The sequence below is a fragment of the Balaenoptera borealis genome, assembly GCF_965194805.1.
Source record: "Balaenoptera borealis genome assembly, chromosome: 5".
Classification (NCBI taxonomy): Eukaryota; Metazoa; Chordata; class Mammalia; order Artiodactyla; family Balaenopteridae; genus Balaenoptera; species Balaenoptera borealis.
The window spans coordinates 83,415,303-83,432,784 of NC_138862.1; the positions used below are offsets into that span (position 1 = coordinate 83,415,303).

The 17,482-nt window shown below is 41.3% G+C and overlaps 1 protein-coding gene across 1 annotated transcript in view; it reads left to right on the top strand.

Moving 5' to 3' along the window:
* ABCC5 (ATP binding cassette subfamily C member 5) overlaps window positions 1-17,482 on the top strand; it is a 200,400-nt gene that overhangs the window by 76,396 nt on the left and 106,522 nt on the right. The gene's annotated exons all lie outside the window — the stretch shown is intronic.

The following is a 17,482-nucleotide window of genomic DNA, read 5'->3' on the forward strand; positions in this document are numbered from 1 at the left end:
TTTGTTTAGAATGGAAGATCATGACAGCCCAAAATAGAAACTGCTAAGGCAGGCAGGAATGACTTAGGGGCCCAAAGTGGGAAAGTACAGGACAGAAGGCTGAAATATCTTTTGTTTAAAGTTTGAAATGTCTGCAGTCCTTCAGCCCCACCAGCTCTGTAAGTCATTTCTTCCCTTCTTTGGAAACTTGGCCAAAGGATTGGGCCATCATGTCATGTAGGACCAAAGTACTACTGTGTCCACATGGACACACCCATGGGGCACCGGACTCTTAGACTGGCCAAGAGTGAAGGGCTTTCAAGGGACACTTGAGTTCCACAGGTGGGCTAGGCTCCCAGACCTTGGATCTAGGAAAAGAGGGTTAACTTCAAGCCCTGCTGAAATTGGCTGAAGATAGTTGACATATATCTTGTTTTTATCAAAGTTGGCTGAAAAACGGGACCTAAGTCCCAATTGGACTTAGAAGTAGATATAGCTGCCAGGAAGTGGAGGTGATAGAGGCAGGAGAAATAAAGCAGTAAGGCACAGGTTTGCTTCCGACCAGGGGAGTCAGAGTTTCAACTCTGGGATCTGGAAATCTCAGGAGCTATTTCTCCTGCTGCTGCTGCTGCAGGTGGTAACTAACATACTGAGTACTTTACTGTATGACAGGCGATGTATACCTCATTTTGTGTAGTTCCCCAACAATCCTACAATGCAGATATTGGATAGGAGTATGTAGAAAAAAGAAATGGAGCCAAGTAAATAGAGAGATGGCAATTGGACCTTGTATTTTCTGATCATAATTTAAAACATAATAAATTTAAGGCAAAATAAATTTTGTCATTAACCGCAAGAATCAAACACCCACAATCTATTGATCATCTTTTTTTTAAAAACATCTTTATTGGAGTATAATTGCTTTACAATGTTGTATTAGTTTCTGCTGTATAACGAAGTGAATCAGCTATATGTATACATATATCCCCATATCCCCTCCCTCTTGCACCTCCCTCCCACCCCTCTAGATGATCAAAAAGCACCAAGCTGATCTCCCTGTGCTATACAGCTGCTTCCCACTAGCCGTCTATTTTACATCTGGTAGCGTATATATGTCAGTGCTAATCTCTCACTTCGTCCCAGCTTACCCTTCCCCCTCCCTGTGTCCTCAAGTCCATTCTCTACATGTGTGTCTTATTCCTGTCCTGCCCCTAGGTTCATCGAACCTTTTTTTTTTTTTTTAGATCCCATATATATGTGTTAGCATACGGTATTTGTTTTTCTCTTTCTGACTTACTTCACTCTGTATGACAGACTCTAGGTCCATTCACCTCACTACAAATAACTCAATTTCGTTTCTTTTAACGGCTGAGTAATATTCCATTGTATATATGTGCCACATCTTCTTTATCCATTCATCTTTCGATGAACACTTAGGTTGTTTCCATGTCCTGGCTATTGTAAATACTGCTGCAGTGAACACTGGGGTACATGTCTCTTTTTGAATTATCGTTTTCTCAGGGTATATACCCAGTAGTAGGATTGCTGGGTCATATGGTAGTTCTCTTCTTAGATTTTTAAGGAACCACCGTACTGTTCTCCATAGTGGCTGTATTAATTTACATTCCCACCAACAGTGCAAGAGGTTTCCCTTTTCTCCACACCCTCTCCAGCATTTATTGTTTGTAGATTTCTTGATGATGGCCATTCTGGCCGGTGTGAGGTGATACCTCATTGTGGTTTTGATTTGCATTTCTCTAATGATTAGTGATGTTGAGCATCCTTTTGTGTTTTTGTTGGCAACCTGTGTATCTTCTTTGGAGAAATGTCTGTTTAGGTCTTCTGCCCATTCTTGGATTGGGTTGTTTGTTTTTTTGATGTTGAGCTGCATGAGCTGCTTGTAAATTTTTAGATTAATCCTTTGTAAGTTGCTTCATTTGCAAATATTTTCTCCCATTCTGAGGGTTTTCTTTTTGTCTTGTTTATGGTTTCCTTTGCTGTGAAAAAGCTTTTAAGTTTCATTAGACCCCATTTGTTTATTTTTGTTTTTATTTCCATTTCTCTAGAGGTGGGTCAGAAAGGATGTTTCTGTGATTTCTGTCATAGAGTGTTCTGCCTATGTTTTCCTCTAAGAGTTTGATAGTGTCTGGCATTACATTTAGGTCTTTAATCCATCTTGAGTTTATTTTTGTGTATAGCATTAGGAAGTGTTCTAATTTCATCCTTTTACATATAGCTGTCCAGTTTTACCAGCACCACTTATTGGAGAGTTTGTCTTTTCTCCATTGTACATTCTTACCTCCTTTATCAAAGGTAAGGTGACCATATGTGCATGGGTTTATCTCTGGGCTTTCTATCCTGTTCCATTGATCTATATTTCTGTTTTTGTGCCAGTACCATACTGTTTTGATTACTGTAGCTTTGTAGTATAGTCTGAAGTCAGGGAGTCTGATTCCTCCAGCTCTGTTTTTCTTCCTCAAGATTGCTTTGGCTATTCAGGGTCTTTTGTGTTTCCACACAAATTGTGAAATTTTTTGTTCTAGTTCTGTGAAAAATGCCATTGGTAGTTTGATAGGGATTGCATTGCATCTGTAGATTGCTTTGGGTAGTATAGTCATTTTCACACCGTTGATTCTTCCAATCCGAGAAGATGGTATATCTCTCCATCTGTTTGTATCGTCTTTAATTTCTTTCATCAGTGTCTTATAGTTTTCTGCATACAGGTCTTTTGTCTCCTTAGGTAGGTTTATTCCTAGGTATTTTATTCTTTTTGTTGTAGTGGTAAATGGGATTGTTTCCTTAATTTCTCTTTTAGATTTTTTGTCATTAGTGTATAGGAATGCAAAAGATTTCTGTGCATTAATTTTGTATCCTGCTATTTTACCATTCATTGATTAGCTCTAGTAGTTTTCTGGTAGCATCTTTAGGATTCTCTATATATAGTATCATGTCATCTGCAAACAGTGACAGTTTTACTTCTTTTCCGATTTGGATTCCTTTTATTTCTTTTTCTTCTCTGACTGCTGTGACTAAAACTTCCAAAAGTATGTTGAATAATAGTGGTGAGAGTGGGCAATCTTGTCTTGTTCCTGATCTTAGAGGAAATGGTTTCAGTTTTTCACCATTGAGAACAATGTTGGCTGTGGGTTTGTTATATATGGCCTTTATTATGTTGAGGTAGGTTCCCTCTATGCCTACTTTCTGGAGAGTTTTTTTTAATCATAAATGGGTGTTGAATTTTGTCAAATGCTTTTTCTGCATCTATTGAGATTATCATATGGTTTTTATCCTTCAGTTTGTTAATATGGTGTATCACATTGACTGATTTGCATATATTGAAGAATCCTTGCATTCCTGGGATAAACTCCACTTGTTCATGGTGTATGATCCTTTTAATGTGCTGTTGGATTCTGTTTGCTAGTATTTTGTTGAGGATTTTTGCATCTATGTTCATCAGTGATATTGGCCTGTAGTTTTCTTTTTTTGTGACATCTTTGTCTGGTTTTGGTATCAGGGTGATGGTGGCCTCGTAGAATGAGTTTGGGAGTGTTCCTCCCTCTGCTATATTTTGGAAGAGTTTGAGAAGGATAGTGTTAGCTCTTCTCTAAATGTTTGATGGAATTCACCTGTGAAGCCATCTGGTGTTGGGTTTTTGTTTGCTGGAAGATTTTTTTTAATCTTTTAAAAAAAATATTTATTTATTTTTTAAATATTTATTTGGTTGTGCTGGGTCTTAGTTGAGTCAGGTAGTCTCCTTAGTTGCGGCTTCCAGGCTTCTTAGTTGTGGCATGCGAACTCCTAGTTGTGGCATGCATGTGGGATCCAGCTCCCTGACCAGGGAATGAAGCCGGGCCCCCTGCATTGGGAGGGCAGAGACCTAACCACTGAACCACCAGGGAAGTCCCTGTTGGAAGATTTTTAATCACAGTTTCAGTTTCAGTGCTTGTGATTGGTCTGTTCATATTTTCTATTTCTTCCTTGTTCAGTCTTGGAAGGGTGTGCTATTCTAAGAATTTGTGCATTTCTTCCAGGTTGTCCATTTTATTGGCATATAGTTGCTTGTAGTAGTCTCTCATGATCCTCTGTATTTCTGCAGTGTCAGTTGTTACTTCTCCTCTTTCATTTCTAATTCTGTTAATTTGGGTCTTCTCCCTTTTTTTCTTGATGGGTCTGGCTAATGGTTTATCAATTTTGTTTATCTTCTCAAGGAACCAGCTTTTAGTTTTATTGATCTTTGCTATTGTTTCCTTCATTTCTTTTTCATTTATTTCTGATCTGATCTTTATGATTTTTTTCCTTCTGCTAACTTTGGGTTTGGTTTTTTTTGTTGTTGTTGTTCTTCTTTCTCTAATTGCTTTAGGTGTAAGGTTAGGTTGTTTATTTGAGATTTTTCTTGTTTCTTGTGGTAGGATTGTATTGCTATAAAGTTCCCTCTTAGAACTGCTTTTGCTGCATCCCATACATTTTGGGTCATCATGATTTCATTGTCATTTGTTTCTAGGTATTTTTTGACTTCCTCTTTGATTTCTTCAGTGATCTCTTGGTTATTTAGTAGTGTATTGTTCAGCCTCCATGTGTTTGCATTTTTTACCGTTTTTTCCCTGTAATTGATATCTAGTCTCATAGCGTTGTGGTTGGAAAAGATACTTGATACGACTTTAATTTTCTTAAATTTTCCGAGTCTTGATTTGTGACCCAAGATATGATCTATCCTGGAGAATGTTCCATGAGCATTTGAGAAGAAAGTGTATTCTGTTGTTTTGGGATGGACTGTCGTATGAATATCAATTAAGTCCATCTTGTTTAATGTGTCATTTAACACTTGTGTTTCCTTATTGATTTTCATTTTGGATGATCTGTCCATTGGTGAAAGTGGGGTGTTAAAGTCCTCTACTATGATTGTGTTACCATCGATTTCCCCTTTTATGGCTGTTAGTGTTTGCCTTATATTTGGAGGTGCTCCTATGTTGGGTGCATAAATATTTACAATTGTTATACCTTCTTCTTGGATTGATCCCTTGATCATTATGTAGTGTCCTTCTTTGTCTCTTGTAATAGTCTTTATTTTAAAGTCTTTTTTTTTTTTAGGAAAAATGTTTTCTTTTTAATAATAAGAATGTTCTTATTATTATACTTCACTTTTTTATTTTATTTATTTATTTGTGTGTGTGTGTTAGTTTCTGCTTTATAACAAAGTGAATCAGCTATACATATACATATATCCCCATATCTCTTCCCTCTTGCATCTCCTTCCTTCCCACCCTCCCTATCCCACCCCTCTAAGTGGTCACAAATCACCGAGCTGATCTCCCTGTGCTATGCAGCTGCTTCCCACTAGCTATTGGTTTTACATTTGGTAGTGTATATATGTACATGCCACTCTCTCACTTTGTCCCAGCTTACCCTTCCCCCTCCCCATGTCCTCAAATCCATTCTCTAGTAGGTCTGCGTCTTTATTCCCGTCCTGCCCCTAGGTTCTTCATGACCATTTTTTTTTTTTAGATTCCATATTTTGTCTGATATGAGAATTGCTACTCCAACTTCCTTTTGATTTCCATTTGCATGGAATATCTTTTTCCATCCCCTCATTTTCAGTCTGTATGTGTCCCTAGATCTGAAGTGGGTCTCTTGTAGACAGCATATATATGGGTCTTGTTTTTGTATCCATTCAGCCAATTTGTGTCTTTTGGTTGGAGCATTTAATCCATTTACATTTAAGGTAATTATTGATATGTATGTTCCTATTACCATTTTAAAAATTATTTTGGGTTTGTTTTTGTAGGTCTTTCCTTCTCTTGTGTTTCCTGCCTAGAGAAGTTCCTTTAGCATTTGTTGTAAAGCTGGTTTGGTGGTGCTGAATTCTTTTTAACTTTTGCTTGTCTGTAAAGGTTTTAATTTCTCTGTCAAATCTGAATGATATTCTTGCTGGGTATAGTAATCTTGGTTGTAGATTTTTCCCTTTCATCACTTTAAATATGTCCTCCCATTCCCTTCTGGCTTGCAGAGTTTCTGCTGAAAGATCAGCTGTTAACCTTATGGGGATTCCCTTGTATGTTATTTGTTGTTTTTCCCTTGCTGCTTTTAATATCTTTTCTTTGTATTTAATTTTTGATAGTTTGATTAATATGTGTCTTGGCGTGTTTCTCCTTGGATTTATCCTGTATGGGATTCTCTGTGTTTCCTGGACTTGATTGACTATTTCCTTTCCCATATTAGGGAAGTTTTCAACTATAATCTCTTCAAATATTTTCTCAGTCCCTTTCTTTTTCTCTTCTTCTTCTGGGACCTCTATAATTCGAATGTTGGTGCGTTTAATGTTGTCCCAGAGGTCTCTGAGACTGTCCTCAATTCTTTTCATTTTTTTTTTCTTTATTCTGCTCTGTGACAGTTACTTCCAGTATTTTATCCTCCAGGTCACTTATCCGTTCTTCTGCCTCAGTTATTCTGCTATTGATTCCTTCTAGAGAATTTTTAATTTCATTTATTGTGTTGCTCATCGTTGTTTGTTTGCTCTTTAGTTCTTCTAGGTCCTTGTTAAACATTTCTTGTACTTTCTCCATTCTATTTCCAATATTTTGGGTAATCTTTACTATCATTATTCTGAATGCTTTTTCAGGTAAATGGCCTATTTCCTCTTCATTTGTTTGGTCTGGTGGGTTTTTACCTTGCTCCTTCATCTGCTGCATATTTCTCTGTCTTCTCATTTTGTTTAACTACAGTGTTTGGGGTCTCCTTTTTGCAGGCTGCAGGTTTGTAGTTCCCATTGTTCTTGTTGTCTGCCCCCAGTGGGTGAGGTTGGTTCAGTGGCTTGTGTAGGCTTCCTGGTGGAGGGGACTGGTGCCTGTGTTCTGGTGGTTGGGACTGGATCTTGTCTTTCTAGTGGGCAGGGCCACGTCTGGTGGTGTGTTTTGGGTTGTCTGTGAACTTAATATGATTTTAGGCAGCCTCTCTGCTAATGGGTGGGGTTGTGTTCCTGTCTTGCTAGTTGTTTGGCATGGGGTGTCCAGCACTGGAGCTTGCTGGCTGTTGGGTGGAGCTGGGTCTTAGTGTTGAGATGGAGATCTCTGGGAGAGCTTTCGCTGATTGATATTATGTGGGGCCGGGAGGTCTCTGGTGGTACAATGTCCTGGACTCGGCTCTCCCACCTTGGAGGCTCAGGCTTGACACCAGGCTGGAGCACCAAGACCCTGTCAGCCACACAGCTCAGAAGAAAAGGAAGAAAAAAAAAGGGAGAAAAAAATCAAATCAAATCAAATTAAAAAAATAATAATAGGGCTTCCCTGGTGGCGCAGTGGTTAAGAATCCACCTGCCAATGCAGGGGACGTGGGTTCGAGCCCTGGTCCAGGAAGATCCCACATGCCATGGAGCAACTAAGCCCAGGCGCCACAACTCCTGAGCCTGCACTTTGGAGCCCGCAAGCCACAACTACTGAAGCCCGCACGCCTAGAGCCTGTGCTCCACAGCAAGAGAAGCCACCGCAATGAGAAGCCCACGCACTGCAACGAAGAGGAGCCCCCGCTCACCACAACTAGAGAAAGCCCACACACAGCAACAAAGACCCAGAGCAGCCAAAAATAAATTTATATTAAAAAATAATAATAATAATAATAAAATTTTTAAAAAAGAGAGCAACCAGACCAATAAACAAATCCACCAATGATAACAAGCACTAAAAACTAAACTAAGATAAACATACAAATCAGAAACAAATCAGTCACAGACAGCAAACCACAAGTCTACATTTGCTCCTCTACTGCCTCAATTTGGGGAACATTCGTTGTCTATTCAGGTGTTCCACAGATGCAGGGTTCATCAGGTTGATTGTTGGGATTTAATCCGTTGCTCCTGAGGCTGCTGGGAGAAATTTCCCTTTCTCTTCTTTGTTCGAACAGCTCGTGGGGTTCAGCTTTGGTTTTGGCCCTGCCTCTTTGTGTAGGTCGCCCTCAGGCATCTGTTTCCTGCCCAGACAGGAGGGGGTTAAAGCAGTGGATTATTAGGTCTCTCTTGCTCTCTCAGGCCAGGGAGAAGGAGGGGTACAGTAGTCATAATTGGAATGCGGGGTGAGCCTGCAGCGGCAGAGGCCGGCATGAAGTTGCAATAGCCTGCGGTGCACCATTTGTTCTCCCAGGGAAGTTGTCCCTGGATCTTGGGACCCTGGCAGTGGCGGGCTGCACAGGCTCTCGGGGGTGGGGTGTGGGTAGTGACCTGTGCTTGCACACAGGCTTCTTGGTGGCAGCGGCAGCAGCCTTAGCGTTTCTTGCCTGTCTCTGGGGTGCAAGCTGGTGGCCATGGCTCACGCCTGTCTCTGGAGCTTGCTTAGGTGGTGCTCTGCCTTCTGTGGGCACACAGGAAAGGAATCCCCTCTCCTCACATACCCTGAAACAATGGTCTCTTGCCTCTTAGGCAGGTCCAGACTTTTTCCCTGACTCCCTCCCAGCTAGCTGTGGTGCACTAGCCCTCAAGCTGTGTTCACACAGCCAACCCCAGTCCTCTCCCTGGGGTCTGACCTCCGAAGCCCAAGCCTCAGCTCCCAGCCCCCACCCACCCCAGCGGGTGAGCAGACAAGCCTCTCAGGCTAGTGAGTGCTGGTCGGCACCGATCCTCTGTGTGGGAATCTCTCCGCTTTGCCCTCTGCACCCCTGTTGCTGCAGTCTCCTCCATGGCTCTGAAGCTTCCCCCCCACCCACCCCCCGTCCGCCAGTGAAGGGGCTTCCTAGTGAGTGGAAACTTTTCCTCCTTCACAGCTCCCTCCCAGAGGTGAGGTGCCGTCCCTATTCTTTTGTCTCTGTTTTTTCTTTTTTCTTTTGCCTTACCCAGGTACTTGGGGAGTTTCTTGCCTTCTGGGAAGTCTGAGGTCTTCTGCCAGCGTTCAGTAGGTGTTCTGTAGGAGTTGTTCCACATGTAGATGTGTTTCTGGTGTATCTGTGGGGAGGAAGGCGATTTCCACGTCTTACTCCTCCGCCATCTTGAAGGTCCCCCCTATTGATCATCTTATATAAAAATACCTAAAATGATGAATTAGGGACCATTTTCAAGTAAAACAATAAAAATGATAGTACTTAAAATAACCAGGGTTGCAGGTTTTCCAATGCTTATGGCTTCTTAACAAGCCATATAAGAATCACATATTTTTTCAGCATGGACATTGGGTCTCTCTCTACCTTCAGAATTCTTTACATGTACAGGGTACTTTTCACATTGGCCAGTCCTCCATCTCAGACAAATTAGTAAGCACCTGGAATGCTTGTTTAGGAGGCATACTAGCTTAGGCTAGCTCTCGCTTAGAGTTAATGCCAGGACAGAGTTCCTTGTTACAAATGTGGTTTGGACATCCCTCCTGGGTATGCCTGCCTCCTCCTTCTCTTCTCCACTAGGCTCTCAGATAGGGGAAGTTAACTATATTTAGACAGAGCTGCAGTAGCTGGATTATCATTTTCTGAGCCCATTAGGAATAGTTGTCCCCAACATTCTCTGGAATATCCTGGGGAGTCTCTAAGACTCCCATTTTAGCTCCAGATGCATGTCTCTCCTAAGCCAAGCTGTGGGCTTTCATGGTGACTCAGAACTAGGAGATGGTTCAGAAACTCTTAGCTGATTCAGGGGTCGTTGTGGGAGGGCCAGGGACTTCCTCCACTCTCAGCTTTCTCTGGGCATCTTTGGAACCTCCATCTTGGGTTCATATATCTTGAGGATTCTTGGGCACTCAGTCATGGCACCTAAAAAACAGCAGCTCTGAATTTGGGCTTTAGCTGCCTCCTTAGACAAGTGTGGGGCCAGTTAGGACTCCTGTGAACCTGGGATTGCCTAGAGCAGAGTTTCTCAACCTCAATACTGTTGGCATTTGGCGCTGGATAATCATTTGTTTGGAGGACTGTCCTGTGCCCTGTAAGATACTTAGCAGCATCTCTGGCCCACTGGATGCCAGTTCCATTCCCCACCCCAGTCGTAACCTTAATAACGTCTGCAGACATTGCCAAAGATCCATTTGGGGGTAAAATATCCCACAGCCTGAGCACTGGCAACTTGGATTCCTAGAGATTTAACTTTTCTTTTTCTTTTTTTTTAGTTCCCTGACCAGGGATCAAACCTGGGCTCTGGCAGTGAAAGCACCGAGTCCTAAACACTGGACTGCAAGGGAATTCCCAACACTTTTTTTAAAAAAAATCCCAAATGATTATAGGATGGTCACTGTGTCCTCTCCTCTCATTCCTTGTCCTGACTGGCTGGGCAATTTCTGGCCTATCTTCATGGAACTCCCAGCATGTACAGTGAGCCGACACTTGCACATCCTTTTTAGGCTTCTTAGTATTGGTGTCTGGTGTCTCCGTGGCTGTACTCTGGGGAATCAGGAATAGGCAGGTTGGGCACCAGATTCCCTATGGCTTTGGATATCAAGGCCAGAAGCACAGACACTGGATTTAGGAGCCCAGGTGAGAAACAGTGTCCGAGGCTCAGAGGCTCCAGCACCCAGGCCAGTCAGCAGGGTCTGTGTGAGTAGCCTTGAGAGCCTGCTCTCCTCCAGGATGAGGGCAGGTGTCACCTTCATCCTGATTCTTAAGCCCTATGCAGACACTAGATGGTAAAGAATCTCTCTGGAGACTGTATAGTACCATCAAAGCCCCCGGGCTTCACATCTGGTCACCTCCTTAATGGTCTCACTCCTGGTCTGGCTTTTTCTAACTTATCCTCCAGTGTGTAGGCTGTGTAATTTGAAATGCAGAGCTGACCATGTCCTTCTTACACTTGAAACCTTTCCCTGGCTCCCATTGTCTATAGCAGTTATGTTAAGATTGCTGAATCTGAGAATTTGTATTTTCAACAAGTTTTGCAGGTGCTGCTGCAGCTACTCATCCTGGGACCACACTTAGAGAACCACTGGCTTATAGGATGAAATCTCACTCCTTAGCATGATGTAAAGTACTCTCTGACTTAAGTCCCACCTATCTCTCCATCATTTTGCTTTGGATTTTATTTTATTTTTTAATATTTATTTATTTATTTGGTTGCGCCGGGTCTTAGTTGCAGCGTTTGGGATCTTTAGTTGCGACATGCGGGATCTTTTTTAGTTACAGCATGCGGGATCTAGTTCCCTGACCAGGGATCCAGTCTGGGCCCCCTGCATTGGGAGCACGGAGTCTTAAGCACTGGACCACCAGGGAAGTCCCACTTTTGATTTTACATTATAAAAGAGTTGTTCTTATCTTTAATATGTATCAGAATTACCTAATGTGCCTTACCCTCACCACTCTGGCCCTAAATCTGAATCTTAGCCCCAAATCAGAATTGCAGGCAACAGTGCTCAGGAATTTACATTTTAAACTAGATCTACAGCTGATTCTAATGCATGTGGATCTTGGACTACACAGGGAGAAACACTACATACTAAGTAGCGCCTCAACATTCAGTATGTGATTTTATTTCTCCACATTCCCTCGACCTAAAATACACATTCTACCATTGATCTCTTGTCCCACTAATAAATTCTTAAAGATTCAGCTCAACTCAAGCATCTAGTCCTCTGTGAAGCCTTCCTCAATCTCTCTTTCTCTCCTTCTCTCTTTCTGTCTCTTATACACACACACACACACACACACGCACACTTGCATATGTGCTCCTGAATGCTGTTGTGACTCTTAAACTGGAAACATCTCTTTACATGTGTGTCTCTCCTCCTGCTCTGTAATTTCAGGGAGAGACGGAAACATTTTTTTTTTTGGTCCCCCAGTGTGTGGCATATAGCAGTAAGTAGGCAATAAGTGCTTTTCAATAGAAATGTAGTTGATTTATAATATTACAATATTAGTTTCAGGTGTACAACATAGTAATTAAATATTTTGATAGATTATACTCCATTTAAAACACTATAAAATATTGGCTATATTTCCTGTGCTGTACAATACATCCTTGTTGCTTATTTATTTTATACATAAGAGTTTATACCTATTAATCCCCTATCCCTATCTTACCCCTGCCCACTTCCCTCTCCCCACTGGTAACCACTAGTTTGTTCTCTATATCTGTGAGTCTGTTTCTGTCTTGTTACATTCATTTGTTTGCTTTTTTAGATTTCACATGTAAATGATAACATACAATATTTGTCTTTGTCTGACTTATTTCACTAAATATAATACCCTCTAGGTCCATCCATGTTGTTGCAAATGGCAGAATTTCATTCTTTTTTGTGGCTGATTAGTATTCCATTACATATATATTATATATAGTATTATATAGTTTATAGTATTATAGTCGTATTCAATCATATCTCTATATCTATATCTTTATATCTATCTCCCATCTTCTTTATCCATTCCTCTGCTGATAGACACTTAGGTTGCTTCCATGTCTTGGCTATTGTAAGTAATGCTGCAGTGAACATTGGGTTCATGAATCATTTCAAATTAATGTTTTCATTTTCTTCTGATATATACCCAGGAGTGGAATTTCTGGATCATATGGTAGTTCTATTCTTAATTTTGAGGACTCTCCATACTGTTTTCCATAGTGGCTGCACCAATTTACATTCCCACCAACAGTGTACTAGGATTCCCTTTTCTCTACATCATCACCAACATCTGTTATTTGTAGACTTTTTGATGATAGCCATTCTGACAGTGGGAGGTGATATTTCATTGTGGTTTTGATGTGCATTTCTCTGATGATTAGCGATAAGGGTTTAATATCCAAAATATATAAGCAACACATACACTCAATATCAAAAAAAACCAGACAACCCGATTAAAAACTGGACGGAAGACCTGAATAGACATTGTTCCAGAGAAGATATACAGATGCCCAACAGGCATGAAAAGATGCTCAGTAAATTTTAGTTAAATATCTGGCCTGTAAGTTTACCATGGATGGGGAGAGAGACGCAGGCACCTTTGGCAGATGTAAGAAAGGTGATTGGTGTCCTCATGGGAGTCCTGAGGCCGTATCAGAGAAGTTACGTGCTGTTCCCATGGTGTGGCTGAGGTGTGGGCCTCCACCTTGGGTGCAGTTTGGTGGAGCTGGGGTTTGGCAGAGGCACAGCAGCCTCCAGAGGGCTGGAGCCAGGGCCCGGCCTTTTATTTCTGACTGTCCCCTCTAAGTTTCCAGTGAAGACCATGCTCAGAATGGCCTAACTGGAGCTACCATTTATTTATTTATTTTTGTTTATTGCTTTTATTCATTATTTTTTTCCCATATCTTTATTGGAGTATAATTGCTTTACAATGTTGTGTTAGTTTCTGCTGTATAACAAAGTGAATCAACTATATGTATACATATATCCCCATATTCCCTCCCTCTTGAGCCTCCCTCCCACCCTCCCTATCCCACCCCTCTAGGTGGTCACAAAGCACCGAGCTTATCTCCCTGTGCTGTGCAGCTGCTTCCCACTAGCTATCCATTTTACATTTGGTAGTGTATATATGCCAATGCTACTCTCTCACTTCATCCCAGCTTCCCCTCACCCCCACCATGACCTCAAATCCGTTTTCTACGTCTGCATCTTTATTCCTGCCCTGCCACTGGGTTCATCAGTACTGCTTTTTTAGAGTCCATATATATGCGTTAGCATATGGTATTTGTTTTTCTCTTTCTGACTTACTTCTTCACTCTGTATGACAGACTCTAGGTCCATCCACCTCACTACAAAAAACTCAATTTCGTTCCTTTTTATGACTAATATTCCATTGTATATATGTGCCACACCTTCTTTATCCATTCATCTGTTGATGGACATTTAGGTTGCTTCCATGTCCTGGCTATTGTAAATAGTGCTGCAGTGAACATTGTGGTACATGTCTCTTTTTGAATTATGGTTTTCTCAGGGCATATGGCCAGCAGTGGGATTGCTGGGTCATATGGTAGTTCTATTTTTAGATTTTAAGGAACCACCATACTGTTCTCTATAGTGGCTGTATCAATTTACATTCCCACCAACAGTGCAAGAGGGTTCCCTTTTCTCCACACCCTCTCCAGCATTTGTTGTTTGTAGATTTTCTGATGATACCCATTCCAACTGGTGTGAGGTGATACCTCATTGTAGTTTTGATTTGCATTTCTCTAATAATTAGTGATGTTGAGCAGCTTTTCATGTGCCTCTTGGCCATGTGTATATCTTCTTTGGAGAAATGTCTATTTAGGTCTTCTGCCCATTTTTGGATTGGGTTGTTTGTTTCTTTAATATTGAGCTGCATGAGCTGTTTATATATTTTGGAGATTAATCCTTTGTCCGTTGATTCGTTTGCAAATATTTTCTCCCATTCTGAGGGTTGTCTTTTCGTCTTGTTTGTAGTTTCCTTTGCTTTGCAAAAGCTTTTAAGTTTCATTAGGTCCCATTTGTTTATTTTTGTTTTTATTTCCATTACTCTAGGAGGTGGGTCAAAAAAGATCTTGCTGTGATTTATGTCAAAGAGTGTTCTTCCTGTGTTTTCCTCTAAGAGTTTTATAGAGTCTGGCCTTACATTTAGGTCTTTAATCCATTTTGAGTTTATTTTTGTGTATGGTGTTAGGGAGTGTTCTAACTTCATTGTTTTACATGTAGCTGTCCTGTTTTCCCAGCACCACTTATTGAAGAGGCTGTCTTTTCTCCATTGTATATCCTTGCCTCCTTTGTCAAAGATAAGGTGAGCTTATGTGCATGGGTTTATCTCTGGGCTTTGTATCCTGTTCCATTGATCTATATTTGGTTTTGTGCCAGTACTATACTGTTTTGATTACTGTAGCTTTGTAGTGTAGTCTGAAGTCAGGGAGCCTGATTCCTCCAGCTCCATTTTCCTTCCTCAAGATTGCTTTGGCTATTTGGGGTCTTTTGTGTTTCCATACAAATTGTAAAATTCTTGTTCTAGTTCTGTGAAAAATGTCATTGGTAATTTGATAGGGATTGCATTGAACCTGTAGATTGCTTTGCTATCATTTATTGAGTTTATGCCATGTGCTCTATACTGTGTTATGTACTTTACGTACAGTGTTCATATCCTCACAACTGCTTTGAGAGGTCAGCACTATTACTCCCAATTTTACAGATTAGAAAACTGAGGTATAGAGAGGTAAAAAAGTCTAAATCTTGCTCAGTGCCCATCCAGGTGGATATTGGTAGAATATAGATTCAAACCCAGGTCAGTCTAGTTCCATTGTTCTTTCCTTGCTCTTTTCATTACTCTATAGCTGGGGAGTCTTGTGGACTAGATTATTAGGCCCCTAGGTTTCCACAAATGAAATCCCTGGGCCTAGACAACGTTTGGCTCCAAAGGTAAACAGTACGGACAGGAGCTGTAGTTTTGCAAGTCAGATACCAGCACCTTTCACCTTAGCTTATTCCAAAGGGGATCACACTACATGGCCCTCTGGTGGCCCCATTCGTCTGGGATCCTGAGGGATCAGATTTGGGAATATAGCTGTAACCTGGCAAGGGCAGAATTAGCTGGTAGAGGGAGGAGGGTAAGTGAGGGCTGTTCTTTTGCAGCCCTGATGGATGGCAATCACATACAGAGGCCATTGGCCAGGGCTAAGGATCCAGGAGCATGGAGGCAGCCAAAACATCCAAACGGCAGGGTGAGTCACTAGCTGAGTCAGGTTGGCTCTGGTGCCTGGAACAGAAAGAGGGAGGGTCCTGGGACTCCTCAGAGGCACCTGGGAAAAGAGACCAAGACAACCACTCAGCTGTGGCTGCCACTTTAACAGGCTTGAATTCTCTTGAAGTGTGACAACCCCATGCTTATCACTTCACTTTTCTCCACTTCATTTTTCTCATCTAAAAAATGAGGGGGTTGTGTTAGAAAGTCTATAATTCTTTATGTCTAGTGCCTCCCACCTAGATGTCGATTTTGCACTCTAGGTGTCAGTCTGCATGATGAAAAGATGCTCTCTAGAGTATCACATTGGGCTTTCTAGTTTCTATAAGGCTATAAATGGTTTTTTAAATCCATGTTTTAAAAATAATTTAATCTGGGACTTCCCTGGCGGCGCAGTGGTTAAGAACCCACCTGCCAATGCAGGGGACACAGGTTCGAGCCCTGGTCTGGGAAGATTTCACATGCCGCGGAGCAACTAAGCCTGTGCGCCACAACTACTGAGCCCATGTGCCACAACTACTGAAGCCTGCACGCCCAGAGTCCGTGCTCCGAAACAAGAGAAGCCACTGCAATGAGAAACCTGCGCACCGCAACAAAGAGTAGCCCCCGCTCGCCGCAACTAGAGAAAGCCTGCGTGCAGCAACGAAGACCCAACGCAGCCAAAAATAAATAAATAAGTTAATTAATTAAAAAAAAACAATTTAATCTGTGTTATTGGCTCCATTTCACAAATGAAGACATTTAAACTTGTAAGGTTAAGCCACTTGTACAAGTAATGGAATCAAATTAGGGCTGCCAGATCCCAAAGTCTCTATACTATGCTATTTTTTTCCCTGCTATATAGAAGAACCAGTGCCAATCGATGATTAAATAAGAGAGTTTATCAAAGGGAGAATCATAAATTGGAGAGGAGGAAAAGGATAGGCTTGAAATGAATTCCGTGACTTCATATCCTATAATGGGTCTTCAGGAAGAGGAGAGAGAGGCAAAGACAATAATGAGATAATACACTTTAATGCTGGATTAACATGGAACCAAAAACATATGTAGAGAATGTGGAGAAGTACTGCGTATAATGGTTTAGAGAAAAAGAAAGTGAACAAAAATGTGTGCAAGGACCAAAGGGTAGCAGTGCAGATGAATGGGCGGTGAGGAGCTCTTGGCAGAAACAGGCCATCAAATGCAAGATGGCCCAGGCTGGACCAGTTGCCTGTCAGTAGATTTTCCTAAAGAGGTCATAAATTACCTTGCAAAGCCCTTTCAAAGCTTTGCCCCCTAACAAGAGGAAAGTCATTAGCACAAAGTGTGCTTATCATATGATTCTGTTATAGATGGAATAGAAAGACAGCTACCACATTTGTTACTTTTCTGGGAGCTCTCTGATTTCAAAGGTTCTGTATGATTATCCAGTGTGTGTTAAGATCACATGTTCAGATTTTGATTTTGGAAAAAATAAAATCACTATAATTATATCATGCCTTCTTTTACTGAAAGGAGATTTAGTGTCTTAATCCATATGTCAAAAAAGATAAAGTGCATATTTACTATTCAAATAAAACATAAAGCTATGTAATGGAAAAAATGTGAAGAAAATAAGTAGAGAAATATGTACCATGAAGATCGGTGGAAAGAACAAAATGATGCAAATGGACCTCATATAATTTTAGAACCTCTTGAAATCTGGGTAAGTGAGCTACTCAGCAAAGTCAAGGATGAGTCTGCAGGTGAGGTGACTGTCTCAGGATAGGGCATAGGAGTGGAACATCCAAAAGTATCTGGCAATAGATATCAGCAGCAAAAAGCTAAATCCATAGAGAATACAAAGGAAAGAGGGATTGCCCAGATCAGATTTGGGGAAATATATACTCCAGAAAGCAGTGGAGGAAGTACAGGTAGTGGATTTGGGTGTTATGACTTATGATGAAGGTGGGAGGGAGGGGTGAGG